This window comes from Dama dama, chromosome 28 (genome assembly GCF_033118175.1).
Source record: "Dama dama isolate Ldn47 chromosome 28, ASM3311817v1, whole genome shotgun sequence".
NCBI lineage: Eukaryota > Metazoa > Chordata > Mammalia > Artiodactyla > Cervidae > Dama > Dama dama.
This window is the reverse complement of record NC_083708.1, coordinates 52,374,368-52,401,151: the sequence shown is the minus strand read 5'-3', so window position 1 is coordinate 52,401,151 and position 26,784 is coordinate 52,374,368.

Genomic DNA, 26,784 nt, shown 5'->3' with positions numbered 1-26,784 from the left:
CAGAGAAATTCTGCCCATTTTTTAATTGGGCTGTTTGTTTTTCTGAATTCAGCTGTATGAGCTGCTTTTATATTTTTGGAGACTAATCCTTTGCCAGTTGTTTCCGTCCGCAATTACTTTCTCCCATTCTGAAGGTTGTCTTTTAATCTTGTTGTTTCTTCTGCTGTGCTAAAGGTGTTAAGTTAATTAGGTCCCATTTGTTTATTTTTGTTTTTATTTCCATTACTCTAGGAGGTGAGTCAGAGTGGATCTTGCTGTGATTTATGTCAAAGAATTTATTAGCTATGTTTTACTTTAAGAGCTTTATAGTTTCTGACCTTACATTTAAGTCTTTAATCAATTTTGAGTTTATTTTTGTGTATAGTGTTTGGAAATGTTCTAATTTCATTCTTTTACATGTAGCTGTCTGTTTAGCATCTTTTAAAAGACACTGTTTTTTCTCCACTGTATATTCTTGCTTCTTTTGTCAAAATAAGGCACTCATAGGTACACGGGTGTACCTTTCTATATTGTCCCATTGGTCTGTATTTCTGTTTATGTTCCAGTACCATATTGTCTTGGCAACTGTAGCTTTGTAGCATGGTCTGAAGTCAGGAAGGTTGATTCCTTCAGCTCCATTTTTCTGTCTTAAGATTTCTTTGGCTATCCAGGATCTTTTGTGTTTCCATACAGATTGTGAAATTTGTATGGGAAAATTTTTTGTTCTAGTTCTGTGAAAAATATCATTGTTGATAGGGATTCCACTGAATCTGTAGATTGCTTTTGGTATTATAGTCATTTTCACAATATTCATTCTTCCAATCCAAACATATGGTATATGTCTATCTGCTTGTGCCATCTTTGATTTCTTTCATCAGTGTCTTATATTTTCTGCATACATGTCTTTTGTCTCTTTAGGTAGGTTAATTCCTAGGTATTTTGTTCTTTTTGTTGCAATGGTGAATGGAATTGTTTCTTTAATTTCTGTTTCTGATTTTTCATTATTAATATATAGGAATGCAAGGGATTTCTGTGTATTAATTTTATATCCTGCAATTTCACTATATTCATTTATTAGCTCTATGAGTTACTGTTAAGTATGCAAATATTTGGTGGTTGGGGGCTGATTAGGCCATTTGTGCTTGCTAATTAATGTTCATGGATATTAGGCTCCTCCTTTCTTATAGAGACTGGGAGATGGGGGTTCTGTCTTCCTTGATGATTACATTTCAAAGGAATGGCTCCTAGGTCCTTGAGAAAGAAGTCTCTGTGTTATAAAACTAGCAAGAGTCTGGGAGAAGATTTAATATACACTTCTAAAAGGGGAGAAAGTTTACAATTGCAAGTTTTCTAAAGTCACTACTCTAAGGGAAAGGAGGTCAAGGACATGCAGTCAGTTAGAAACCTATCTAAATCTAAATGAAACTGAGGGGGACATTGCAGCTGTCTTGGTCAACTATAACATGGGTTAGATTAAGTGCTCTAATTAAATGTATTATTTAAAAATAATTCTATATTTAATACTCTATAGCTGTGTAACTTTAGGTTATGATATGCAATTTTTCTCAAAATTAGGTATATCAGAAAACTCTTTACACTTCTCAATTCTTGTATTTAGAAGGGAGTATTTCCACAAAAGGGTCTTCAGGTAAGAGATTCATGACTTTGAAGGTCAGGCTGCTTGTGACCCAATTCTGACATTTAAGAGCTGTGTGACCTTCTGTGAATGACTTAGTTCTTTCTTGTAAAATGGAGGTAAAAATAGCCATCTTCCACAGCCTTTAACTAGATCTGGCAAGCTACTACTGGAAACACGTGGCTGAGCAGCACGCAGGAGACTGCCACCAAATCCAAGGCGCCGCCGCTTAGTATCTACGGAACTGCTGTAAAGAAAGACTAGAATAGAAAATAGAGCGATTTTTCACAAGGGTAAAAGAGCTGTATTGTCCCCTACCTCTTTTTCCCTCCAAACACATGTAATTATATCCTCTACAACTGAATGTTAAGGGCAAGGGCCTGAGGTCATCAGTTTGGGAATTCCACAGTGACTTTTGTGACCTTAATTGAACCTTTAGGCCAAAGTTTCTCCATTTGTTAATTAGACATAATATTGGAAAACATCTCTCCTTCACAAGGGTGCTTTTAGCATTACTGAAAAAAAAAGAATCTTTTCAAAGCACACAAAATGAAAGTACTCTATTGTTATTAAATAGGTGATGAATTGTTTATCATTCGTTGTTGGTTATAAAAGTCTATAGCTTTAGGAAGCAAAGACTCTTCTGAGAAGCTTAGCTAAAAAAAAAAAAAAAACTGTTTAATGACAATTGAATTACTTGTAAAATTGAAAACAAAGAAAAAAAGATCTTGAGAAAACTCAGTATCCCTATAGAGAAAAAAGGAGCTATTACACCTTGTTGTCGATGTTGTTCGTCAGTTGCTAAGTCATGTCCCACTCTTAGTGACCCCATGAACTGTAGTCCACCAGGCTCCTCTGTCCATAAGCTTTCCCAGGCAAGAAGACTGGAGTGGGTTGCCATTTCCTTCTCCAAGGGATCTTCCTGACCCAGGGATTGAACCTGCCTCTCCTACACTGTAGGCAAATTCTTTACAACTAAGCCACCTGGGAAGCCCAAATTATATTATACCTTAGTAGAATACATATAACACTGGAAGGAAATTTAGATAGTCTCATTTCTTGACCATATCTATGTGAGGCAAGCACTACACAGGGACATGGCCAAGATATTTCCCTTTTTGTGCAATACACTGTCAAAGTGGATATCTTAAAAAGCATCTAATTTTGTATTTGGAAAGTCGGGGTCTTTAACCACATTAAGAAACTAATACTAATTAGTGTGTATTTAATACACTGATAACTTATGCAACCTATAAATGTTTTAAAGTATACAAGAAGTCAACTGAATATTGAACGAAACCTCTCCCACATTTACAAGATTTGCTTGGTAAGCTATAAAATTTCAGCTTGAGAAGAGATGAACTTTTTGTCTAGGATACACAAGTTTTGTTATGAAATTTTATGTTTTAAATAAGATCAGTACTTACTGAAAAGAGAATGCAGTTTATCATCTTTCTAGCAGGTTACACTTGAAATACAAAATGCATTAATTATAAATGATTCTTAAAAATTCTTCATGGTGTCATAAGTTTTAAAAAGCTAGATACTTTCACTTAAAAGTAATGACAAATCTTAATGAGTAATAACTATTTAAATAGAGAAAAGAGTACAAAAGGAACTGAACTCAGCTTCTATTTGCGTGGAAATGACAGGGTATCCTACAGTAAGAATGGAGAAATAGGGAAGAGGTTGAACACAAACTCAGTAGAGCTATGTAAGTGAAAAATTAGGAAGAGATCAGCCCATGTGAAACCACCTGGGTTTGCTAACTGACATTTGTTGAAAGTTAGGCTCCTAACTTTCCACAGAAATTGGGACATAGGGGTCATATCTTCAGATGTTGGCTGAAACAGTTAAATTATGTTGATGGATGGCCTCGACTTGTCTCAGGCAGGCACTTTAAGAAAGATTAAGGTCATCCTGGGGATGTAGCCGTGAGCTTTTAGATGTGGTTTTACTTCTTGATCACAGGGCCTATAGTCTAAATGAAAGTAAAAGTGGTAAAGAAAGAGTTAAATTATTATACCTCCTATGATGAAAGTCTGTATAATGTGAATTGCAAAGTCAATAGAAGTCAACTCTACCTGGGCAGTGAATATTAATAAAAGCGGTAGTGTTAGAGGTGAACTTTGATAATGAAGTAGATACTCTGCATGTAGACAGTGACAGGAAAAGCAATGTGTATGAGGGAATCAGAATGAGAAAAACTGCATATATATTAAATTCTCCAGCATACCTGAGAAACGAATGTGGAAGAATAGATTCCATGAGTGGAATGGAGGCTCAGAAGGAGGGGAGACAGTTTTTAAGCAAAGTAAATAGAATTAAATGATGAGGGGAAAAAAAATATGCCACTGTGTCACAGTACCCAAACTGTACACCAGGGCACCCCAGCATAGCACAGAAAAGTCCTCGGAGTGCCATGGGACACTTTAAATTTCAGGAGGAAACACTGAAATATCTGTGTCATACCATACAGATTACCACTATTAAGTTGTCAGAATTAACTATTTAATAAATTATACTGTTGGGTATTTATTTCACCTGAAGGGTGCTATGAGGAAAATAACTACAATGTGACAGGTTATAAGAGCCAAGAAAGTTTAGGCATTAGCCAAAATGACTTTTCATTTTATTTTATAAGAAACAAAGAAAGTCAGAAGAGTTTGAAGAAGGGGAACCAAATGGACAAACTTGGGCTTTGGGAATATTGTTCTGATAACACTGGCGAGCAAACATTAGAGGGTTGCCATTTTGGAGACGTAGAGACAATTTTGATATTATTCTAAGTAGGCGAGAAAAAGACAGTGAGATGTCTAGCGAATGAAGATCTATAAAGAAGTAACTATTACTTAGGCAAGTGACTCTTAGCTTCCTTGTTCCTTTGAAATGCTAGAAGTCTTTGGCAACACTTTTTCTTTTTTTCTTTTTTTATTTTTGGCCGCACTGGGTCTTCATTGCTTTGTGCATGGGCCCTCTCTAGTTGCAGCGAGCAGAGGCTATTCTTCATTGCGTAGCAGGAGCCTCTCTGGCGATGGCTTTTGTGGCTTCTCTTGGTGCGGAGCACAGGCTCTAGGCACACAGACTTCAGTAGTTGCGGCACATGGGCTTAGTTGCTCCACATGTGGAATCTTCCTGAACCAAGGATGAAACCTGTGTCCCCTGCGTTGGCAGGCAGATTCCTATCCAATGCTCGACAAGGGAAGTCCAGCAACGCTCTTGTAATTATTATATTAACTATTGCATAGCTGTCCTCTTAGTACCATTTCCTTTTTATGTTTCTTTTTAAATTTGTGCTTCATTGTCTTATAGATATTTGAATAAAGTCATTTACACTCTTAGACAAAGCAGTGGTCTGACACAGAGCGACATTCTTGTTTGCATGTCCCAGTAAATACGACATATTTAAAATGCTCGGTTGACAGCATACTACACATTAACTTACTTTGCAAGGAAAGCAAATATTCTACTAATTAAGAACCAGTGACCTTGACTGATCAGCCTAATGGAAGCCAGTACCAGAAGTATTTCCTTAGTACATATGATTCATAAAATGTTTTCATTTCTAAGCACAATTCCTAGTTGCCCATGCACTGAATCTTCACTTCCCGATGAAAACATTGTTTTGTAAGATCATTTTATGCCCTTAGTAACCTGAGGCCTATATTAAGAGAGAGTTCAAAATATGTTACGGCTACTATTTATTGGGTGCTTTCCATGATTCAGGCACATTTTTAACATTTAGTGTGCATTATTTTACTTAATTCCTACACCGATTCTGTGATGAAGGTGTCTCATTCTAATCCCCAATTTACAGATAAGGAAGCTGAAACACATCATGAAAGTGGATCTAAGATACACACTTAGGCTCTGTGACTCCACAGTCTGTAGATTTAACAACTATACTATATAACTCTTTCATGTGAGAACAGTAATTAAAGTTTGTGTTTGATTATTTTTAAAGAATATTTAGCTGTAGGCTCACAAGATAATTGAGGGGAAGGTACAGTTTTACCACATACCCCTGCCCTCACCTATGCATATATTCCTTTATTATCAACATCCCCCACAAAAGTGTACATTTCTTATAATTGATGACCCCTCATTGACCTGTTCTAATTATCCAAAGTTCATAGTTTACCTGAGAGTTCGCTCTTGGTGTTGAACATTCTTTAAGTTTGGACAGACATGATGTGTATTCACCATTAGTATCATGCATATTTTCACAACTCTGAAAATTTTCTGTCATCCTCTTCTTCATCCTTCCCTCCCCCTAGGCCCTGGCAAACAGTGACCTTTTTGTTGTTTCCATGATTTTGCCTTTTCCAGAATGTCATATAGTTGGAGTCATACAGTATGTAGCTTTCTCAAATGGGCTTTTTTTCACTTAATAATATATGTTTAAGGTTTTCCCATGTCTTTTCTTGACTGATAGCACAGTTTTTTTTTTTAGTTCTGAATGATGCTTTATTGTCTGGGTATACCATGATTTATTTACTCATTCACCTATTGAATAGGGCGTCCCTGGTGGCTCAAATCAGTAAAGAACCTGCCTGCAATGCAGGAGACCAGTGTTTGATCCCTGGGTTGGGAAGATACCCTGGAGAAGGAAATGGCAACTCACTCCAGTATTCTTGCCTGAGAACACCTGCACAGAGGAGCCTGGTGGGTTACAGTACACGTGATCACAAAAAGCCGGACACCACTGAGCGACTAACACTTTCACATTGAAGGACATCTTGGTTGCTTCCAAATTTTGGCAATTACTAATAAAGTGGCTATAAAATCCTTCCTTTTTTTGTGGTCATACATTTTCAACACCTTTGGGTAAATACCAAGGAGCAGGATTGATGGGTTGTATGGTTTGAATATGTTCAGTTTCATTTTTAAAAAAAGCCAAACTATCTTTCCAATCGGCTGTACCACTTTGAAATGCCACCAACAATGTGTGAGGATTCTTGTTGCTCCACGTCCTCGGCAAAATGTAGCGTCATCAGTGTTCTGGACTTTGACCACCATTCTAATGGATGTGTAGTGGTATCTCATTGTTATTTTAATTTGTATTTCTCTGATGATATGACATGGATCATCTTTCCATATGCTTATTTGCCATCTATATATCTTCTTTGATGAGGTGTCTGTTAAGGTCTTTGGGCCTTTTGTTTTTTTTGTTGTTGTTGAGAGTTATATTTTATATGGTGGGAATTTTTAGAACTTCAAGCCCAGGAGATAGTATCTCAAGTGACCCTGCTCTCTGAGCCCATTTTTTAAATATTGCCATTTGTTATTTTATTCTTGAGTTTTAGAGATCATTGTATATTTTAGATGACAGACCTTTATCAGATGTCCATGGCATATGTTTTCTCCTCATCTGTGACTTATCTTTCTCATTCCCTTGAGCAATTATATATTTTAACATCAAGTTATATATACCAATTTACAAAGCTCTTTGACCTAGGTTAATTAGATAAAATATTGTTGATCTTGCTTTTAGAGTAAATATTATTGTGACTGTGGAGAGATACATTAATGAAAACAAGCTGGACGAGTGCAGTTAGAGGGAGATTGCCTTAGAAAGGTGGCCTTATTTGTTGAAATGCTTTGGTGCCACTTGTCTAGTCCTTATGTTAATGGAATAAAAAAACTTGAATATCTCAGTTCTTTCATATTTATAAGATCTTCTGGTTTTGGAATATTACTGAGGCACTGTTGCCTGGAGAATCCCATGGACAGAGGAGCCTAGTAGGCTGCAGTCCATGGGGTCGCGAAGAGTCGGACACAACTGAGCGACTTCACTTTCACTTTTCACTTTCTTGCATTGGAGAAGGAAATGGCAACCCACTCCAGTGTTCTTGCCTGGAGAATCCCAGGGACGGGGGAGCCTGGTGGACTGCCATCTATGGGGTCACACAGAGTCGGACACAACTAAAGCAACTTAGCAGCAGCATGAAACACTTATGTTAACTTGGAATATTGCTATTAATACATAGACACAGATATATTAGCCTAGTCACCAGAATTCTAAAGATGTCTGGATGGCATCACCAACTCAATGGACATGAGTTTGAGTAAACTCTAGGAGTTGGCAATGGACAGGGAGGCCTGGCGTGCTACAGTCCATGGGGTCGCAGAGTTGGACACAACTGAGCAACTGAACTGAATTGAACCTGGTTCTTCCTTTATCACATCAGGGTGCTCAGGACAAAGATTTGAAAAATAAAAAATAATTAGAAGATTACATGATGACCATACAATTAGACTAGAGAGAAAAAGAGTGTTTTGGGATGTAATTCATTCATGTCATGATATGGCCTGAATAGGGTTTACCACCTAGCTCAGTTGGTAAAGAATTCACCTGCAATGCAGGAGACCCTGGTTAGATTCCTGGGTCAGGAAATCCACGGGGGAAGGGATAGGCTACCCACTCCAATATTCTTGGGCTTCCCTGCAATGTGAGAGACCTGGGTTCAATCCCTGGGTTGGGAAGATCCCCTGGAGGAGGGCATGGCAACCCACTCCAGTATTCTTGCCTGGAGAATCCCCATGGGCAGAGGAGCCTGATGGGCTACAGTCCACGGGGTCACAAAGAGTCAGGAATGACTCAGTGACTGAGCACAGCACAGCACATGGCCTGAATACTTGTCACTGTCTTATAACAAAGATGTCCTTCAAGACTGAGATGAGCAGGGGTGGGGTGAGGTTCACAGAGCAAGTGGGTAATTGCAAAGGGAGAAATGTGGCAAATATTCAAGGATAAGAGAAAATTATTCCTCAAAAGTACAAGTATTTTGATTTATCTATCTATGGTTAGTAAGTATACAGAGATTAGGAATGAGAATTATAAGAAAGGATGAAGCAGGATTATATAATGAATGGACATCTCACTAAAGAGTCTGGATGTTTTCCTGAAAATATCAATAGGTTTCATGTTTATTTAGCTTTATGACAGGATACAGGCCAGGAAAACACAGGGCTGTAAAGTCTTCAGCTTATCTTCTCTCTCAACAATGACATGTGCATAGGTATTTTTGTTTATCTCACCACAAGGATGTTTGGGTCCCACTAATGAGAACCAACATATATAGGGGTCACCTTGTCACATAGAAGCTACAAGCTATATCTTCCATCAATTCTTTATACCGTTTCATCCTTCAATCCCAAACCTGCTCATCAACATGTAGTTCTCCCACCCCAGGGCTGACTTCACAAAACAAACAGAAATACCATTTCTCATTTTTCTCAGCTCCACTCCTTCTAAGGAAAGAGTGCTGTGGAAAACTGAGGTTGTTCTCTGAGAGGCTGCCTCAGATCAGCTGATGTTAAATTCTTTCTCTCAGCTTCACCCCCATGACCTCAAATCAATATTTTCACAAAACATATTCCTTAAGTGTTCTGTGATATTTTTTCTGACTGACACATCTAATGTTTTATATGCAGGAAAAAGCAAGCTAGCCGAGCTATAACCATCAAGATTTGTGCTATCCAATAAAGTGTAGGTAACATTTCCCTAAAATATGTTAATTTGAGCAATGTGCTTCCTAAATCTTTAGACACTTTTTAATCAGTTGCATGTTGCCCTCTCATTCGCTAGTACTGGTATCTTTCAAAAATTATTAGAGACATTTATATGTGTGTTTTATTTCTCTAAAGCCAAATTTACCATTTTGTCAGGACAGTTTCCTAGGGGGTAATGTCAATTGGGGGTTTTAAATTGGTTTCCCAAAATATCTTTTCATCCTGGGGGTCATCATTAGGATCCATTTCATTTTCTTTAATTTCCATATGTAAGCCCATAAAATACTTTATTATGCCATATAGCAGTAGATGAGACACTAAAGCAATGCTTAGCACACAAACCACTTGTTAATAGTACACCAAATATCAGTCAATAAGATAGTACAATAATACTTAACACACCAAACATTTGTTTGTATTGCAGTGTAATTTCCCAGTCCTTCCCAGCAGAATCATCTCTTGCCCATAGACTACATATTTTCAGTGACAGGGATGGTCACTAGAGCACTCAATAAATTCAGGATTCCTTCTGGCCTGGAGGCCTAATCATACTCATCTGTGAAGGAACAGGTTTTTATTGACAATGGTTCCCACATATTAATGTAGACTACAACTCATTTACCCTGTAGAGAGAACACGGTGTTGTTCTCCATATCCACTAACTGTACAGCATGAAATGTTTCCTCCTTTCAAATTCATGGCCCACATGCAATAAGGGAATGATAAAGAGTGTGCATTCCAGCAGTACCCTACTATAATTTAGGTGGCCCTTAGCATTTCAATAGCTGGTGTGGGCTCTAAAACACCCCAGCATTGTTCTTTAAACACAATAGCCATCAAGCACAGTAGAGAGCCCTTCTGGGTGAAAATACAGCCCCTTCCCAGAGTTGTTGCTGGGCAGATTGTCCCAAGTGGCGTTTTCTTCCCTCCAGGTAAGAGCAGAGCCTCACCAGGTCTTTCTCACCATTCCTGGAAGGAGAAGGTAGGTCCGCAGAGATAAAAGATAACAGGTCAGTTTCTGCCATTGGGCAATAAAGCTACATTTAAGGTGAGTCTTAGCTTGTTCACATTAGGCAAACTGACCATCTAATCTAGGATTGCCTTAGGAATAAATATAATTAAATTGAAAGGAATGCAGTATCTTAAGGAGTAATGCTCCATTCAGCTGGAAGAAGAGTAAATTCAATCCTGGTCTAAACCACTAGATCGTGGCCATGTCCAACTCTGTGTGACCCTATGAACTGTAGCCCACCAGGCTCCTCTGTCCATGGGATTCTCCAGGCAAGAATACTGGAGTGGGTTGCCATGCCCTCCTCCAAGGGATCTTCCTGACCCAGGGATAGAGCCTGTGTCTCTTATATCTCCTACATTAGCAGGCAGGTTCTTTACCACTAACACCATCTGGGAAGCCCAAACCACTAGATCAGATAACTCAAAAGAAAGGAAAGTTTTGTGAGGTGTGAAAGACAAAGATTGGTGCCACAGCTTCACTTCCCAGCCATTTACTCCTATCACACAGAAACCTTCCCTAAAGGGTTTTTCTATTCCAATGAAGCACATACTCACTGAGCCAGACTTTCTTATCCATCTAAACATGTGCACACACTGTCATTCAAATCTGAATGTTTTAATTGCCAATTGAATTTTCAATTAAGCCACTCCTGTGTAACTGATAGGAATCTGTGCCCATTATATTTTGTGATTTTTGTCCTGTTTTGATAAACAGGCTATGGTGAAATGTATTCCCTATGAAATATGAACATAGGACCCCAAACACTTATCTATTCCAGAAAAGACCCAATGAAATACCCCAAGAGCCATGAGCAGTGTTCTATGTAATTTGTCATTAATACCCTTGATCCTGTGGAATTCTCCCAGTGCCATTTTTGGACATATTTTTCTCTTGATTGCATTTAGGACAGTCTGTCACCATACTAGTGAATGACACTGGTATATGCCATTGTTTCATCCACCATGGATGTGCTTGAGCACTACTGTGCCAGCTCACCTCATATACCCAGATATTTTTCCCTAGGGGCAGACCAGGGCACCTGCCTTGGCTTTCCAGTGCCACAAACAGCTTCTCTTGGTGCACATCCAAAATACGGTTCTCCCTAGGTGTTTCTGTAGGGTTATCCACAAAGACACCCTTTCACACCAAGCTTCTCTTATGTATGTATTCATCAAGGAACCATTTGCCTGCACATTTATGCAATACAGCCCTGGGCTCTATATGCATCTCTATAGTCAAACATTTCCCTGAGGCCAAGAACCCAGGTTTTCCTGATCTGTCACATAAGCTACTCTCAATTCAGCCCACTGTGTATACTTACCCTGTATCTAGGGCTTTAACAAATGACTGTCAGGCAGCAGTGGCCTTCTGTACCAAGTCCCACCATGCAGTAAAACTCCCACCAATGAATTCAGCAGGTGTTAGGCCTCAGTAAGTTTCAGCCCCAATGACACTAAGAGTGGGTAAAAGGAGCTCCACTGTAGAGGCAGAGATGCTACCTACTCTTAGATATTATGCACTCCCTCAGAGCCGATCTCTCTAACATGTTCCTAAATGCACTGTTTGTATTTTATCAGGAAACTTGTGCAGCTCCTTCCTGTTGGGATCTCTTTCTGATATAACCCATGACTTTAGAGGTAACTCAAACCTCAGTATAATCTGATGCTGCTGGGGTATGAGGACTGTTTCTACTAGAGCAAATGGTGTATTAATACCTGACTCTCACATGAGCTCTTTTTAGACACAATATTAGGGAGTGTATTGGTCTGGAAATCTAGCAATCACCTTCAAGTAGCCTTCTAAGGCTTTTGCCAGGGACTCACGTCCGTGTGTGTTTTAGTAGTGGCCTTATCTAAAATTCCTAGCTGTTATGTCAAGATTATAAATCCCAGATGGGCAACTTGGGCTACCCTCTGCTCTGGACCACATTCAAGCCCATTTCTTTCACTAGTCTCTTTGCAGATCAGGGCCAACAGGATTCACCAAATATGGCATATGTGTCCTCCAGAATTCAAACAGCCCTTTGAGGCTTTGTGTCTGTCTCTTACCCAGAAAGGATAGCAATTTGCTCTTCACAGTTTGTGAAATGTCTCTGGTAGTCCTAGCCCAGATCACTTCTAAAAAAAGGACTGACCGGGCTGGGCCCTGAGTCTTAGCCAGATTATTCAGAGATCCTTAGCCAGTCTCATCTCAATTATAGTTTTTAAATTACCCCACCTCCTGTCTCAACTTCCTTTCTGAGAAGGAAAGTATATTATCAGCTTCATGAATCAATAGATAGGGCAGTAACTGAATCCTGCAGAATGTGAGTTTCCTTAAAGGAAGATGGTAAAGTATATGTAACATAATCTCTGTGGTGTGGATACACGCAGTAGTTCATATACTGGGGAGATTCTGCGCCTATGACCAAATGCCATCAACACTGGCCTGCTTAACTTCCTGATAATTTTTACCCTCTCTGGCACAGTAGAAACTTTAGGCAGAGTTGTTTTATTTCTGGGTTTTCTCACAGGCCAGACAGGACTAAGATGGCAAGAACTAGTGTTCAATAAGCACACTGGATCTCAAGACTTCTTTAATCAGGACCAAGACTTCCTCTTGCCTTCCTAGAAGGTGGTACAGTTTAGTCTTTGCTATAAGAAATGTTTAGGGGAATTACAAGGACTGTCATCAAGCTGATCCAAACCTGACAATGGGCAGGTGTCCCCAACATTCAGCTACAGACCAGTAAGGGCAAGACCTTTGTTCCTGTATCATATCCTTTCCATTTAGAGATTCAAGCAAGGGACTGGCCCTACTGGTGTTTCTTCCTTTATCTTGTTTCCATCAGGAGTGTTACTCAGACCATGGTGCCTCCTATCACATCTCCATCTCTCCTTAGCTTCCTTTTTTGACTTCTTAGTATTGTCCTCTTGCTCTCTGGAGATGTATAGTACATTATGTACCACTGTCCACTTATCTCAAAACGTTTTTACCGACTCTAGGATATTCTGCTTTAACCAAAGCACATGGCCTTGGAATTTCCACTGGGGTAGGGCAAAATGTCCTAGCCTTCACGTTAATCCTCTATGATCTCTACTGCCTCAGTCACAGGGTACATTTAGCAGCCTGAGTCAACAACTTTTGTTATTGTTCCCTAACAGCATCACTGGATATATATTCATCCAGGATGGGTTAAAGGGAGCATATCTCACGGGATTTACTAAGGAAAGCAGCTGCCCAGATATGGAGCAGATTCTCCTCTTTCCAACTATTGTTAGTGAGCTAGCAAATCTTTTGAAAGAATACCTTAAATTTCTTCTATTTTTATCCCCTGTCCTAACTGCCAGCTAATAATGCTGCTAAGTCACTTCAGTTGTGTCCAACTCTGTGCAACCCCATAGATGGCAACCCACCAGGCTCCCCTATCCCTGGGATTCTCCAGGCAAGAACACTGGAGTGGGTTGCCATTTCCTTCCCCAATGCATGAAAGTGAAAAGTGAAACCACCTAATAATAAATGTATCTAATTTACCCTTTCTTTAATTCTTTGGCTGCCTCTCTCCGAACCTGTCCCACTTTGCCTCTCTTTGTTTTTGTTTACCAGTAATCCAAGAGAGAAATCTATGTAATGCAGCTACCCTGGCATCAATTCTCAGCAGAATCCCTTCTCTTTCTTGCATCACTATATTGTGACTCAAGGATTTGAAAGCCAAACCTATTTCTAACACCATTCTCTAGCACCACAGTTGCGATTGTGGATATGAGTTGCTAAGCAGACTTAAGAGGCACAGAGAGGATTTAATATAGTACTGTATGCTTCAGTTCAGTTCGTTCAGTCGCTCAGTCGTGTCCGACTCTTTGAGACCCCATGAATCCAGCACGCCAGGCCTCCCTGTCTATCACCAACTCCCGGAGTTTACTCAAACTCCTGTCCATCGAGTCGGTGATGCCATCCAGCCATCTCATCCTCTGTCATCCCCTTCTCCTCCTGCCCCCCATCCCTCCAAGCATCAGGGTCTTTTCCAATGAGTCAACTCTTCACATAAGTGAAAGTGTTGGAGTTTGGCCTTCACATAAGGCCAAAGTGTTGGAGTTTCAGCTTAAGCATCAGTCCTTTCAATGAACACCCAGGACTGATCTCCTTTAGGTTGGACTGGTTGAATTTCCTTGTAGTACAAGGGACTCTCAAGAGTCTTCTCCAGCACCACATTTCAAAAGCATCAATTCTTCAGCACTCAGCTTTCTTCACAGCCCAGCTCTCACATCCATACATGATTATTAGAAAAACCATCGCCTTGACTAGATGGACCTTTGCTGGCAAAGTAATGTCTCTGCTTTTTAATATGCTATCTAGGTTGGTCATAACTTTCCTTCCAAGGAGTAAGCGTCTTTTAATTTCATGGTTGCAATCACCATCTGCAGTGATTTTGGAGCCCCCCCCCAAATAAGTCTGACACTGTTTCCACTGTTTCCCCATCTATTTCCCATGAAGTGATGGGACCAGATGCCATGATCTTAGTTTTCTGAATGTTGAGCTTTAGGCCAACTTTCTCACTCTCCTCTTTCACTTTCATCAAGAGGCTTTTTAGTTCCTCTTCACTTTCTGCCATAAGGGTGGTATCATCTGCATATCTGAGGTTATTGATATTTCTCCCAGCAATCTTGATTCCAGCTTATGCTTCTTCCAGCCCAGCGTTACTCATGATGCACTCTGCATATAAGTTAAATAAGCAGGGTGACAATATACAGCCTTGATGTACTCCTTTTCCTATTTGGAACCAGTCTGTTGTTCCATGTCCAGTTCTAACTGTTGCTTCCTGACCTGCATATAGTTTTCTCAAGAGACAGGTCAGGTGGTCTGGTATTCCCATCTCTTTCAGAATTTTCCACAGTTTATTGTGATCCACACAGTTAAAGGTTTTGGCATAGTCAATAAAGCAGAAATAGATGTTTTTCGGGAACTCTCTTGCTTTTTCAATGATCCAGTGGATGTTGGCAATTTGATATCTGGTTCCTCTGCCTTTTCTAAAACCAGCTTGAACATCTGGAACTTCTCAGTTCACGTATTGTTGAAGCCTGGCTTGGAGAATTTTGAGCATTACTTTACTAGTGTGTGAGATGAGTGCAATTGTGCGGTAGTTTGAGCATTCTTTGGGATTGCCTTTCTTTGGGATTGGAATGAAAACTGACCATTTCCAGTCCTGTGGCCACTGCCGAGTTTTCCACATTTGCTGGCATGTTGAGTGCAGCACTTTAACAGCACCATCTTCCAGGATTTGAAATAGCTCAACTGGAATTCCATCACCTCCACTAGCTTTGTTTGTAGTGATGCTTCCTAAGGCTCACTTGACTTCACATTCCAGGATGTCTGGCTCTAGGTGAGTGATCACACCATCATGATTATCTGGGTCATGAAAATCTTTTTTGTACAGTTCTTCTGTGTATTCTTGCCACCTCTTCTTAACATCTTCTGCTTCTATTAGGTCCAGACCATTTCTGTCCTTTATCAAACCCATCTTTGCATGAAATGTTCCCTTGGTATCTCTAATTTTCTGGAAGAGATCTCTAGTCTTTCCCATTCTGTTGTTTTCCTCTATTTCTTTGCACTGATCGCTGAGGAAAGCTTTCTTCTCTCTCCTTGCTATTCTTTGGAACTCTGCATTCAAATGGAAATATCTTTCCTTTCCTCCTTTGCTTTTTGCTTCTCTTCTTTTCACAGCTATTTGTAAGGCCTCCTCAGGCGGCCATTTTGCTTTTTTGTATGTCTTTTCCTTGGGAATGGTCTTGATCCCTGTCTCCTGTACAATGTCACGAACCTCCATCCGTAGCTCACCAGGTACTCTGTCTATCAGATCTAGTCCCTTAAATCTATTTCTCACTTCCACTGTATAGTCATAAGGGATTTGACTTAGGTCATACATGAATGGTCTAGTGGTTTTCCCTACTTTCTTCACTTGGCATTTTACACGGGCATAATGCCGAACATGCAGTAAGCTCAGCATCTCTATCTCATTTTCATCTCATTTAAGCAGCTGCTCAGGTATACAAAAGAAGAGGTTTCATTCGCAGCCTTAACCACATGGACAGGATGGCTGCCACAGATGAGAGCCAAGGTACGTGTGGAGGGTGTACATGGATCCCTGATACATAGAGGTTTCTCAGCCTCTATTCCCACCAAGTGTTAGATCACAGTTATCACATAGGCTTTTTGTTAACTCACAGCTCTCCACCCCCCTGCCCCCTGCAACCCGAGGCAGATGTGTATAACCCAGACAATAAATGAGGCAGACAAAATATTCCTCATTTATCTCAACTCTACTGTTTCCAAGGAAACAGTACTATGAGAATTGAAGATTTTTCTGAAAGAGGCCTGATATTCAGAACTGATAGTAACCCTTTATTCACAACAGTGCTCGCTCTACATATATACAAAGTTGTTTAGGCAAGAAATCTGGGCTAGAAACATGAATCTGAAAGCTGTCTGTATATACATGCTCACAAATGCTTGGAAATGGATGAATTAACCCCTGAGGAATAAGTAGCTTGACCAGAGTTGCGGGCTTTCTATGAAACTCATGGAGTTTCTATGAAACTCATGTTAGAGCCATTAGGATGAGTGGGTGAGCATTTAAAGTCTTAGGGCAGTCATTCTTAGCCAGAAAAAAAAAAAAAAAAAAATTCATCCTCTCCTGGCCCCCCACCTCTGGACATTGAGCAGTGTCTGGACGTTTTTTGATCACTGTGACTGAAGAGGAGTACCCCTGGTGACTAGTGGGTAAAGAACAGGTATGCTGCTAAACATCCTGCAATGCATAGAACAGAACTCCACAATAAAGAATTGTCCTGTCCAAAATGTCAATAATACACGTGTATTAGTTGCTCAGTCATGTCTCACTCTTTGCGACCCCATGGACTATAAGCCCACCAGGATCCACTGTCCATGGAATTCTCCAAGCAAGAGTACTGAAGTGGGTAGCCATTTCCCTCTCGAGGGGCTCTTCCCACTCTATGGATTGAACCCAGGTCTCCTACGTTGCAGGTGGATTCTTTACCATCTGAGCCACCGGGGAAGCCCAAGGTTAGAAAACCCTGTGCTACAGCACAGACTAGTCATTAGATGTAGGTCAGCCTCAAGAAAGAGTGATGCAGGTGAGGACACTCTTCAGCTGCAAGATGTCTGCTGGCAGCATTTCCAGCAGCTGGGTAAGTCATTTGTTTCTGATTAGGAAGGCAGTAGTGTATCATGGCATCTGCCATGGCTGTGGAAGCCTGCTTTTGACCACCTGTTGGGATCAGCAGTGTATTGATCATGCCTCTTTATTTTCTGTGAGTTCCAATGCTTTGGTATCTTGGAGTCTCGCTGACTCTGGAGAGATTGCCCTTTGCATATGCAAGCCAGTTCTTAGGGATGGTAAAAGATCAGCTCAGGAGCACACTTTTGTATGCAAACCAACCAGTCTCGGAGCTCTCACACTTCACCCCCTCCTCTCTCTCTCTCTCAGGGCCATTACCTCCCTTCCCTAATCGTCCCAGATTGAGATACTGTTTCCTTTCCCTAATCACCCCAGAGCTAGAGACAGTTTGAGACAGCCCCAAAGCCTCTGACATTATTCAAACTAGCCAATCCTAAACCTGCTTACTCTGCCATGCCTATCCCTTCACACAGACATGGAAATAAAGGCTCTTGCCCTGGTTTCTTTCCTGTAACCTCTGCTTTCAGACCATCCTTGTGCTTCCTGACATGGCCCTGTATATCATGCTATGTGGCTCCTCTTGGGAAATGAGAGTAGTAAGCTATCTTTTTCATAGTAATCATCTCCTTTTCTTTTAGCCTAGCCATAACTAAATAATGAAATCTACATTTTAAAACAAGTAGGTGACTTGTTTAATATAGTAAATGATTAAATAATATATTAAATAATTAAAATATATTAGGAATGATTGATATATTTTTCTTCAGTTTTCTGGCTTATTTTCTTCCTTTTCTTATTTTTTTGTATTTAAAGCATTTTACAAATAACAGTTTGGCAGCAAAATGAGTATTAATTTTTTCTACTATGAAGTGAAAGTGTTGTGACCCCAAAGACTGTAGCCGGCCAGGTTCCTCTATCCATGGGGATTCTTCAGGCAAGAATACTGGAGTAAGTTGCCATTCTCTTCTCCAGGGGATCTTCCTGACCCAGGGATTGAACCTGGGTCTCTTGCATTACAAACAGATTCTTTACTGTCTGAGTCTCCAGGGAGTTGTAACTGAGTATTAATTTTCTACTATACCCATGCATATTTTTCTCTCTTAAAATCTGTTTATTCTTCATGATAAAAGTATATTCACACCTGGTATTTGGCCATAAATATTGTAAATGAGTTGCTCTGGAGTTATTGACTGTTTACATAGTTATTAGTACATCCCATCTTATGATTTTGAGCCAAAGAGTTTATGGACATAGTGCTTCCCTGGTGTCTCAGAGGTTAAAAGGTCTGCCTCCAATGCGGGATACCTGGGATCGATCCCTTGGTTGGGAAGATCCCCTGGAGAAGGAAATGGCAACCCACTCCAGTATTCTTGCCTGGAGAAACCCATGGTCGGAGGAGCCTGGTAGGCTACAGTCCATGGGGTCACAAAGAGTCGGACATGACTGAGCAACTTCACATGGACATAGAGCTTCTATCAAATATTTAGTAACATATTCTCATTGATATTGTCTTGTAAACAATCAATAATCCCCCTTGATCCACGTAAATGAGCCGTGCACTGTTTATTTCCAAATAATTAATTTTCAGCATTTGGTATTAATGACTATTCTTGTTTTATGATCTAATATCATAACATGCACAATTTCAGCTTTTCTGTAATTTAACTGTTTTGTGGCCTGTTATTTGTCCAGTAAATGATCCATTAGCTTTTATTTGTTGGATGTTTTTAATCAGAGTTGCAGTTTCAGTATCTGTGATTGGTCTGTTCATATTTTCTATGACTTCTTAGTTCAGTCTTAGAAGGTTGAACCTTTCTAAGAATTTGTCCTTTTCTTCTGTGTTGTCCATTTTTATTGGCATATAATTGTTTGTAGTAGCCTCTTATCATCCTTCCTATTTCTGTGGTGTAAGTTGTAACTTCTCTGATTCATTAGCTTTTGGAAGACAATATACATACCACCTATTTAGAACATACTTGGTCTGTCATTTAAATAAATTATAAATGAAAGTATTATGTAGCCTTTATATTTTTACCATGTTTGCTACATGGTTCTTCAAAACCTGGAAGATGTATCTCCAAAGCTGCATTATTATTTTCCAATTTTTCCTTGTAAAGTTTTATTGCACAGCTTTTACTTCAAATATTTTATATTTGTCATATGAAAGTTTATGCCTCTAATATCTTCATGGTGAATGTATCATTTTCCAATATAAAATGACAATCAATTTCTTCTATTCTGTGATGATTTATTTGCCTCAAATTCTAATATAGCTGATTTTAATATTATCCACTTTCTTTTGTTTGCCTTTATACAATATATATTTGGCAGGTTTTTCCCTTATGTTTTTATTATTATTTGGATGGGTCTTGGTGGAGACTTCTGACTAAATGTGGTCCACTGGAGAAGGGAATGGCAAACTACTTCAGAATTCTTGCCTTGAGAACCCCATGAACAGTATGAAAAGGCAAAAAGATAGGACACTGAAAGATGAATTCCCCAGGTAGGTAGGTGCCCAGTATGCTACTAGAGATCAGTGGAGAAATAACTCCAGAAAGAATGAAGAGACGGAGACAAAGCAAAAACAACACCCAGTTGTGAATGTGACTGGTGATGGAATCAAGGTCCAATGCTGTAAAGAACAATATTACATATGAACCTGGAATGTTAGGTCCATGAATCAAGTCAAATTGGAAGTGGTCAAACAGGAGATGGCAAGAGTAAACGTCGACATTTTAGAAATCAGCGAACTAAAATGGACTGGAATGGGTGGATTTAATCCAGATGACCATTGTAGCTACTATTGTGGGCAGAAATCCCTTAGAAGAAATGGAGTAGCCATTATAGTCCAAAAAAGAGTCCGAAATGCAGTACTTGGATGCAATCTCAAAAATGAGAGAATGATCTCTGTTCATTTCCAAGGCAAACCATTCAATATCATGGTAATCCGAGTCTATGCCCTGACCAGTAATGCTGAAGAAGATGAAGTTGAATGGTTCTATGAAAACCTACAAGACCTTCTAGAACTAACACCCAAAAGAGATGTCCTTTTCATTATAGGGGACTGGAATGCAAACTCCTCATTGCCAAATTCAGATTTAAATTGAAGAAACTAGGGAAAACCATTAGACCATTCAGGTATGACCTATATCAAATCCCTAACGATTATACAGTGGAAGTGAGAAGTATATTTAAGGGACTAGATCTGATAGACAGAGTGCCTGATGAACTATGGACAGAGGTTCGTGACATTGTAGAGGAGACAGGGAGCAAGACCATCCCCAAGAAAAAGAAATTCAAAAAAGCAAAAAGGCTATCTGTCGATGTCTTACAACTACTTGTGAAAAGAAGATAAAGGCAAAGGAGAAAAGGAACGATATACCCATTTGAATGAAGAGTTCCAAAGAATAGCAAGGCAAGATAAGAAAGCCTTCCTCAGAGATCTGTGCAAAGAAATAGAGGAAAACAATAGAATAGGAAAGACTGGAGATCTCTTCATGAAAATTAGAGATATCAAGGGAAAATTTCATGCAAAGATGGGCTCAATAAAGGAAAGAAATGGTATGAACCTAAGAGAAGCAGAAGATATTAAGAAAAAGTGGCAAGAATACACAGAAGAACTCTACAAAAAAGCTCTTCATGACTCAGATAATCACGATGGTGTGATCACTTACCTAGAGCCAGACATCCTGGAATGTGAAGTCAAGTGGGCCTTAGGAAGCATCACTACAGACAAAGCTAGTGGAGGTGATGGAATTCCAGTTGAGCTATTTCAAATCCTGAAAGATGATGCTGTGAAAGTGCTGCACTCAATATGCCAGCAAATTTGGAAAACTCAGCAGTGGCCACAGGACTGGAAAAGGTCAATTTTAATTCCAATCCCAAGGAAGGGCAATGCCAAAGAATGCTCAAACTACTGCACAATTGCACTCATCTCACATGCTAGTAAAGTAATGCTAAAATTCCAAAATTCTCCAAGCCAGGCTTCAACAATACGTGAACTGAGAAGTTCCAGATGTTCAAGCTGGTTTTAGAAAAGGCAGAGGAACCAGAGATCAAATTGCCGACATCTGCTGGATCATCAGAAAAGCAAGAGAGTTCTAGAAAAACATATTTCTGCTTTATTGACTATGCCAAAGCCTTTGACTGTGTGATCACAATAAACTGTGGAAAATTCTGAAAGAGATGGGATTACCTGACCGTCTGCCCAGCCTCCTGAGAAATCTGTATGCAGGTCAGGAAGCAACAGTTAGAACTGGACATGGAACAACAGACTGGTTCCAAATACGAAAAGAAGTGGGTCAAGGCTGTATATTGTCACCCTGCTTATTTAACTTACATGCAGAGTACATCATGAGAAAATGCTGGGCTGGAAGAAGCATAAGCTGGAATCAAGATTGCCAGGAGAAATATCAATAACCTCAGATATGCGGATGACACCACCCTTATGGCAGGAAGTGAAGAATTAAAGAGCCTCTTGATCAAAGTGAAAGAGGAGATTGGATGTTGGCTTAAAGCTCAACATTCAGAAAACTAAGATCATGACATCCGGTCCCATCACTTCATGGTAAATAGATGGGGAAACAGTGGAAACAGTGGCTGACTTTATTTTGGGGAGCTCCAAAATCACTGCCGATGGTGATTGCAGCCATGAAATTAAAAGACGCTTACTCCTTGGAAGGAAAGTTATGACCAACCTAGACAGCATATTAAAAAGCAGAGTCATTACTTTGTCCACAAAGGTCCATCTAGTCAAGGCTATGGTTTTTCCAGTGGTCATGTATGGATGTGCGAGTTGGACTATAAAGAAAGCTGAGTGCAGAAGACTTGATGCTTTGAACTGTTGTGTTGGAGAAGACTCTTGAGAGTCCCTTGGACTGCAAGGAGATCCAACCAGTCCATCCTAAAGGAGATCAGTCCTGGGTGTTCATTGGAAGAACTGATGCTGAAGCTGAAACTCCAATACTTTGCCCACCTCATGCAAAGAGTTGAGTCGTTGGAAAAGACCCTGATGCTGGTAGGGTTTGGGGCAGAAGGAGAAGGGGATGACAGAGGATGAGATGGTTGGATGGCATCACCAACTCGATGAACATGAGTTTGAGTAGACTCCAGGGGTCCCTTGTTGATGGACAGGGAGGCCTGGCATGCTGCGATTCATGGGGTCGCAAAGAGTCGGACACGACTCAGTGACTGAACTGACTGACTGACCCAGTATTCTTTAGTGTTTTATTTGAATTCATCTCTTAGATGGATTCATGCATATCTTTGAGCAATTTTTTTTCATGGAGAGTTTTTGTTACTGCATTTTAAAACTTAATTTCTACCTTCCTCTCAATGTGTCCTTCCCCTTTCTCTTTTCCCAATAGAAAATTCAATATGTTGAATTTTCACCTCACTTTTTTTGCACCAGATTCAATATTTTCTTAAATTGTACTAAGGATGCCAAGTGTATGCTTTAAAAAAAAAAAAGTGCTTTAAGTTTCTGACAATAAATTTTTCCAAAAATATGTCTTTGCAGCTTAAATACTGGTTTTTTTTTTTTTTTTTTTTTTTTTTGGTAACATTTGTCACAATATCTACATATCTTTTATATCTTCTTATCCTGATAAGAAAAATGAATCCAAACATGGTTGGGCTTCCCAGGGGGCACAATGGTAAAGAATCTGCCAGCCACTGCAGGAGATGCAAGAGACATGGGTTCAATCCTTGGATCAGGAAGATCCCCTGAAATAGGAAATGGCAGCCCGCTCTAATATTCTTGCCTGGATAATTCCATGGACTGAGGAGCCTGGCAGGCTACAGTCAATGGGGTCGCAAAGTGTCGGACACAACTGAGCAACTGAGACTGCAGGCATCCAAACATGGTATGTGTCCGTAAACACTGAGAGCCATTTGATTCTATTGCATTCTCCCCTCAGGTGGATTTGAGCCAGAAGATTTATGGATATGCAGAGCCTCTATGAAAATTTCTGCATCCAAAAGACATTTCTCTTTTGTGGCTATCTGGTTGTTTTTCAAAAAGGATCATTTGTGTGTTGATAATTGAAAATGTTCCTTCAATGTTCCCTGGCCAGATACAGTGCAAGCAGCAGGAACATCACATAGTGCAAAACGCTCCACAGCATCTGATCGCGATCCCCCCACTGGTCCTTCGGCACCCCTGAAGGCCACCAGCGCCTTCCAGGTCTGCCACTGACAGAGAATAATGATAACGCTATTTCCAGAATGGACAGAGAGGAAGAAAAATGGGAAAAACTGGGGGGTTGAGTGGTGGTGTATGTTCTAGAAAGCAGCTCTTTCCTTCATGTTACAGGAAAAGTAGTTTAGTGTTGTGGCTGGTGCAGACATTGGGCATTGAGACCTAGAAGCTAAGGCTAATGACATTTAGGTTTGCACATTAGTTATCTCTTGCGATAGTTGATTATATGTATCATTCTGCCTGGATCAGGAGATGATGATTTATTTCTGGGTGTGTTTGGGAGGTTGCTTCCAGATGTGATTAGCATCTGAATCTGTGAACTCAGTAGAGTAGATAAACTTCCCCATAGTTGGCATCATTCGATACACAGAAGACCCAAATAGGACATAAAAGAGTGTCCTGGTGAGGAATTTGCCCTTTCTTTTCTACCTCAGTGCTTGAGTGGGACATCTCATTTCATCTTCTCTTACTCTTGGAGTGCGACTTACATCGCCAACTTCCCTTGAGTCTCGGGTCTTTACATTTAGACTGAATTACACCACTTATTTTTCTGGATCTCTGCCTTGTAAGATGGCTGATTATGAGTTTTCTCAACCTTTATAATCTCATGAGACATTTCCCTACAATCAATCTATGTATCTATGTCTATCTAAGCTACTGGTTCTGTTTCTCTAGAGACTATTTCCTTCCAAAGGCAAAGTATCACTCATTACTTATGCTTCCTTTCTAAGTTCAAAGAAAATTGCAATTTGTAAAGATAATACTGGTTGTCTTGATTTGGGGGTTATGAATATATTAATTTTTTATGGATATCATATTGGAATTTGGGAAGACTTCATCAAGCATTGCTAACAGAATTGATTCTGAGGCTTATGCTCATTACTTTAAATGCACAGCACAAATCCTTACATTTTAGGTTTCTGTAGCATTTACTCCAATAATTTGCATGACACTATCATCACCCAGTGATTTAAAACGGAACTTTTTTTTTTAATCTATAGGTCACTATCAGCTTGTTTCCCATTTTCCTACAACTGGTGTCTCCTAACCCCACCCACACACTACAGTTTCCAGAACAAGCCTATTCTAATGACTTCTAGCCAAGCTTCTGACAGTAACCTTTGTCACCTGTGCCACCTGGCATGCTGTAGTTTTGAAAAATTTGCTTTGTTTCATTCTCACATATGAGTTACAACAACTAGGCACTGTTGTTTTCCCCTGAGGCTTCAAATCCCTCTCTTGGTTACTTACCCAGCATTTCAAATCCTCTGGGTTTACTTGTCTCCTGAAACTATGGGAGGGGCTGTAATCTTGCCCTGTTCAAGGTCTGCTGCCTGGTCTGAGGACATTCAGCTGCTGCCTGTCTGCCTCTCTGCCTTCTGGCTGGAATTTCTAAATCTGGTCCTGTCAGTAGGCTTCCTCTGACACCACAGCCTCTAAAGTTGCCGTCTATTATGATTTCTTTTTAACATTATAATCTACTTCCCAAAATGCACTCTTCCTGACTCCTGGAAACAAACTCTGTTTCAAAATTATCATTATACCTGGGTCAAGGTCAGGATTTCTCTAGGATTATCCAAACTCTATTTCCTGGGCCATACTTGGTCATATTAAAAAATGAGAATGTGCCACATAAACAACATATTCTTATCTCTGGGATATGCTTGATGTTTCCTTCCCTCTCCTTTCAGCCAAATCCATAGCTAGTCCATCCTGAAATATATTTCCAATTCCATTAGAAGACCCAGGATGAACTCACCATTCTCTTTTACCTAGAATAAAATAGCCTCTAAGGTGCTTCCCAAGTTCACTATTATCTCTTCTCCCATCTCTTCTGCATGGAGAGCAAAGAGGATACAATCACCCCCTGTTTCAAAGCCTTCAGGATCTTCCCCATTGTTTTCACTTAGGCCTTCTGAGCCTTTTCTTTGACTCACACCTTCAGCTTCAACTTCTTTTCCAGTTACTCTTTCTCTCTCATTCATTAAGTTCCAGCCACACTGGACAGCTTTCTGGATTGTGAAAGTGTGATTTACACCTCTGTGTGTTTGGAACCCTTTCACCTTCACTCTTGTGGACAAATCGTGGTAAATTTATCCTTTAGGCACCAGTATCTCTTCATATAAGACTGAACTTTCTGTTGGATTACTGTTACATTCTCTGAGAACACCCTGTACTTTTTGTTAATAGTGTTTCTAGCTTTTAGAAAAGTTCTTAGTTTCAACATTTGTCTGATATTTGGTTCTGCCATTATCCTGTAAACTTCATGAGGTTATTTGGTTCATCAGTTCCAGACTAGCCCTAGCAGTATCTTGTACGAGTAGAGACTCAAAATATTTGGTCGATGAATGTGAAATGTAAATGAAATGTTAGCAATTTACCAATAACATTAACTATCTCTTATTAAAAAATTATATACTTAGTGACAGGGCTTCCCTGGTGACTCAGATGGTGAAGAACCTGTCTGTAATGCAGGAGACCCGCATTTGATCCCTGAGTCGGGAAGACCCCCTCGAGAAGGGAGTGGCAACCCCCTCCGGTATTCTTGCCTGGAGAATCTCAAGAGGAGCCTGGCAGGCTACAGTCCATGGAGTCGGAAAGAGTCAGACAGGACTGAATGACTAAGCATGAGCATGATGCTTGGTGACAATGCTAGGTATTGTGTTAAAAGGTTAGTCCACAAGGAAGTCTATCAGTATTTTCTTTGTATATAGGGGAAGAAAAAAAAGAGAGAGGGGGGCGAGTATTGGGGGTGGGATATAGTTTAGTGAAAGGAAACAGTTGATTTAATAAGTAGTGGGCCTAGTTAGTCAGCTCTGTAAACATAACCAAAGCTTCTTAAAATACTTAATTTTCATAAAAAATTTTCTCTGTAGTTGGAAGAATGTAAACATTTTTATTCTTTATGCATGATATTGAAATAGATATAAAAACATATCTTACCAAAATTCATATAGCAAGTAAGAAGATGAGTACATTTCTTAATTTCCATTCCTAAATATTATCTGCAAAACTGCTGATAAAGCAGGTTCCTTCACCCTCCTCTCTCAACTTATTTTGAGACATCTAAATAAGTCTGAATAACTCTCCTGATATCCGTCTTTCTAATGCAATTTCCAAAGAATCTGCGGAGTCATGCATCACAGGTATGAGACGTGTGACGTCAGCTGCTCTCAGAGAATCAGCTAGTGATCCGTGTTTAGCTCCCTCTGCTTTTCCCCTCCCCTACTATAGATTCTTGCTCTCATCCTATAAGTACTGATTTTGAG